Genomic DNA, 4,917 nt, shown 5'->3' with positions numbered 1-4,917 from the left:
CCTTGACTTTATAATTAAATAGATCATTGTTTTTCTCAGTCACGTGCTCTGTTGTTTTCTTGTGGTGTTTCAGGTCAATTGCTCATTAAGGAGAAGGAAACAAAAGCTGGTGCGGTGAAACGAAAGCTTCACCAAACACTGGTTTTGAGGTAGGCCTCCAATAACGACTATTTAAGGAAATCGTTTGTTGTTTTGTTTTACTGTGGCAAGACCCACTCTAGAGCTAGAGGGGTTGCCTCTGTCCACAAAGAGAACACTTTCCTACTTCACATGGATCGCTCAAAATTGCTTTGCTCTCTCTTGTCCTCCCATTGGGTAGGGTGGATTTAGCTCCAACTTTGCGACCTTAGCTCAAGCGAGAACACCCGTTGAGTTTAAGCATATAATTAAGCAGCAGAAAAGAAACCTACAAGGATTCCTCTAGTAGCGGCAAGCGAACCGAGAAGAGCCCAGCATGAAAATCAGGCTTCAACATCCCCTGAATTGTAGTCTATAGAAGCATCCTCAGCGGCAGACCTAGGCCATGTCCCTTGGAAGGGGCTCCTGAGAGGGTGATAGCCCTATCAGGCCGGGACCCTACCGCATCACTAGGTGTTGTTGGTGAGTCGGGTTGTTTGGGAATGCAACCCTAATTGGGTGGTAAATTCCATCCAAGGCTAAATACAGTCGAGAGATTGATAGCGAACAAGTACCGTAAGGGAAAGATGAAAAGGAAATTGAAAAGAGAGTTAAAGAGCACTTGAAATTGTTGGGAGGGAAGGAGATGGAGGTTATCAATGCATCTCGGTCGGATGTGGAATGGCTTAGGCTGGCCCACCGATCGACTTGAGGTACAAACCAACATAGGCTACTGCATCGTCACAAGTGAGGGTGGATTACTACCTGCCAGCCAGTTTTCCATTACGGTGGTCAAGGAATGAAGAATGCACCCTTGTGGCAGGCTGTGTGCACCTACACGCTCTTGGTGTTGGTTGGCGGGCTTTCCATTCGACCCATCTTGAAACATGGACCAAGGAGTCTAACATGTGTGCGAGTCGGTGGGTTTGAAAACCTTCGACACGTAAGGAAGCTAACGAGTGAGATCCCCTCTCTGGGGGGAGCATCATCGACCAACCTTGAGCTTATGCGAAGGGTTCGAGTGCGAGCACACCTGTTGGGACCCAAAAGATGGTGAACTATGCCTAAGCAAGGTGAATCCAGAGGAAATTCTGGTGGAGGCTCGTAGTGATACTGACGTGAAAATTGTTCGTCTGACTTAGGTATAGGGGTGAAAGACTAATCGAACCACTTAGTAGCTGGTTTCCTTCGAAGTTTCCCTCAGGATAGCTGGAGCTCAGGCACGAGTTTTATCAAGTAAAGCAAATGATTAGAGGCATAGGGGGTGTAATGCCCTCAACCTATTCTCAAACTTTAAATAGGTAAGAGGGTGCAGCTACTGCATTGAGCCGCTCCATGGAATCAAGAGCTTGAAGTGGGCCATTTTTGGTAAGCAAAACTGGCGATGCGAGATGAACCAAAAGTTAAGTTATGGTGCTGAATTGTGCACTAAACTAGATCCCACAAAGGGTGTTGGTTGATTAAGATAGCATGATGGTGGTCATGGAAGTCGAAATCCGCTAAGGAGTGTGTAACAACTCACTTGCCGAATCAACTAGCCTCGAAAATGGATGGCGCTTAAGCGCAAAACCTATACTCAATTGTCAGAGTAGTTTCCTAGCTCCGATGAGTAGGAGGACGTGGGGGTTTGTTGAGAAACCTCGGGTGTGACCTTGGGTGGATCAGTCCCCGGTGCAGATCTTGGTGGTAGTAGCAAATATTCAAATGAGAACTTTGAAGATTGAAGTGGGGAAAGGTTCCATGTGAACAACACTTGGACATGGGTTAGTCAATCCTAAGAGATGGGGAAGCCTTGTATCAAGCGTTCACTCTACATGAGCATCGAAAGGGAATCAGGTTAATATTCCTGAACTGGGACATGGAGGCTGGAAACAACGTTAGTAAATATGGATACGTCATTGAGGGCCCTTGGAAGATTCATCTTTTCTTTTTAATAGCTTGCCCACCCTGGAATCGGTTCACCTGGAGATAGGGTCCAGTATTTGGAAGAGCACCGCACATCTTGTGATGTCCAGTGTGCCCTCGGCGGACCTTGAAAATCTGGATGACCGAGTACCGTTCATGCCTAGTTGTACTTATAACCGCATCAGATCTCCAAGGTGAACAACCTTTGGTCAATAGAACAATGTGGGTAAGGGAAGTCGGCAAAACAGATCCGTAACTTTAGGAAAATGATTGGCTCTGAGGGTTGGGCCTAGGGGTCTACGCCCTCAACTCGAGGGCTATTGGCAGTCTACCTGAGCTGCTCTTGCAGTGAGGGCGGGCAGTTGTGTGCCAATTGGGCTACGGGCATAGAATGCCCCCTGTCGGGGGCTTTTCCCTAGGTGTCGAAAAGTCGACTCAGAATTGGTACAGACAAGGGGAATCCAACTATTTAATTAAAACAAAGCATTGTGATGGTGCTTGCAGATGCTGACGCAATGTGATTTCTACCCAGTTCTCTGAATGTCAAAGTGAAGATATTCAACCAAACGCAAGTAAACAGCGAGAGTAACTATGACTCTCTTAAGGTAGCCAAATGCCTTGTCATCTAATTAGTGACATGCATGAATGGATTAACGAGATTCCCACTATCCCTATCTACTATCTAGTGAAACCACAGCTAAGGGAACGGGCTTGGCAGAATCAGCAGGGAAAGAAGACCCTATTGAGCTTGACTCTAGTCCGACTTTGTGAAATGACTTGAGAGGTGTAGAATAAGTGGGAGCCATTTTCGACGCAAGTGAAATAGAACTACTTTTAACATTATTTTACTTATTCTATGGGTGTTATAGGCATTTTTCAGAACTACAACCCCAAGCATAAATGTCCATAAACCAAGGGATCCTAAGTCCCTAAAGGTGTTGTTCCAACCCCTAAAAGAACAAGGTCAACTGATTACATCTTCTCCTAGAAGTTCTCCATGAAAAACCACTCAAAACTGGTCAAAACTGGACCATTTCACCTGCTCCATAGGCAAAGTGCATTGCATCCCACCTAAATACACACAGTAGGTGCATTGCATGTCAAAAATCCCTTCTATGGGGTGCGATGGGCGAGAAGGGACAAATGGCAGGGTCAATCCACAAGGTGGAGAAGCATGGAATCTTCCAGAAACTTCTCATGTGACACCTTCCTCTCTGAATTCGACCAGGGATGAGTAAGAGATCATCAATCTCCAAGTGGAATCAAGAACTATCAGAGGGAAGACACTAATCAAATCTCAAGCTGACTCACCTCTCTTACAGACATCTATATATGGATCCCTCATCCCAGAGATCCAGAGGCTAGAATTTTGTATCTTGTAAGGAAGTGCTGTTGGTTTCTTGGTGCAATATCATAGTGTTGGGTGATCTAAGCTTTTGATGAGGTGAAGAAGGGCTTCTTGCTGAGAGGATGATGTTGGGTCAGAACAATTGGTTGTAATTCTCTTGGCTCTTTCTTGATTATCAATAAATCTATTCAAGCTTTCCTCCATACACTTGTGTGATTGATGTTTTATGCATTTGTATGGTTAATATACATCTGATCCTATATTGATTATGATAATAGATCTATGTTCTCGTATAGTGTTATGCTGCTTTGATTCTACAGGTACTCTGTGAAGCTAGGTACACAAGAAAGCAAGTAGCAAAGGACTATCAGAAGAGAGAGGAATCGAGCAAGGAACCAAACGCAAGACAGAGGTTGGTCTCCTTTATTCTTCTCTCATCTATCTCTCATAAAGGAAAAAAAAAAGTAATTTTAAGTTTGTTTGTTTCTAAGGTAGCTACTAGCCTTAGTGGGATTAGCAGCTCTGCATAGAAACTATTCCCGGTAACAAAATGGCGACTCCACTGGGGAGCGAGTAGATTGTTTGTTCATCTACATTTGTTTACTTTATAAACTTACAGACGGGGCTTGAAGTCAAGCCAGCTAGCCTTCGAACTGCATTTTCTATGCAAGTGCAAAGTAGATCAACGCTGCTTCAGTCAATCTCCGGGTTTTGTTTATGAATTAAACAATTGATTTACAAACTCTCTAGTTGCCCTTGTGGTGGCTCTAGTAACCTCCTTAGATCTACCCCTGTGATTGATTTACTAATTACCACTTGCTCGGCCTAAATACCTGAACTGAACTGCAAACTATGACCCGGAACCCAATCAAAGTCTCGTCCCTAGTCCAGCGCACTGTCTGTTCTATGAACTTCAAATGCAGTGCACTTCCCCAGTGTAGTAGGTTCGTTGCATTTCAGTTTCACTGTGTTACAGGTGCGCTGATCAGACAAGGCCTTTTTCCTAAATTTTGGTTTCTGTGTTCACTCTTTTCTATTCATCAGGGTTTTGCTGCCTATAGTCAGTACACCTCTGTTTGAAACCCCTTTCCTTGCTATTATTCCACCTCCATTGTGCAAAGAACTGTAAATGTTTTTATGTATTTTTTGAGTTATTTTCAGTTCTCCTTTACAAAGAAGTAGCGTAATTGTACTGTCGTTTCTTGATTTGAAAGTGTCACAAGTGTCATTTTCAATCATAGAAGAGAATCTGATTGTTCTTGATAGTCGATTACACTGTTACTCTTGTATTTGATCTGAATTAGTAGTTTTTCTAGTGTCGAAAGCAAGTTTTCAATTCCAAATTGCAAAGTGTTGTCATTGTCCTCATTTTGTTTTGAAAAGAAACTTGTTAGTAATTGTCACTTTGAAAAATAATTTAGATTTGCGCATTAGCTTTATTTTTATCATTTACACATTAAGAAGTCTGAAAACAAATACATGCATGTGCATTTTCATTTAGACTGATTTTCGGTTTGATTTAGGATAGTGCATATAGTGTGTGCTCT

At 43.3% G+C, this 4,917-nt stretch overlaps 1 pseudogene; it reads left to right on the top strand.

Annotated features, from left to right (window-relative positions):
• The first annotated feature begins 364 nt into the window (after window positions 1-364).
• LOC149157360 (25S ribosomal RNA) lies at window positions 365-2,233 on the top strand (annotated as a pseudogene).
• Window positions 2,234-4,917: the final 2,684 nt, after the last annotated feature.

This window comes from Pinus tabuliformis, chromosome 5_2 (assembly GCF_031772625.1).
Source record: "Pinus tabuliformis cultivar Carrire ecotype Pingquan chromosome 5_2, CPIR1, whole genome shotgun sequence".
NCBI classification, from domain to species: Eukaryota; Viridiplantae; Streptophyta; class Pinopsida; order Pinales; family Pinaceae; genus Pinus; species Pinus tabuliformis.
This window is presented reverse-complemented; position numbering and strand designations above follow the sequence as displayed.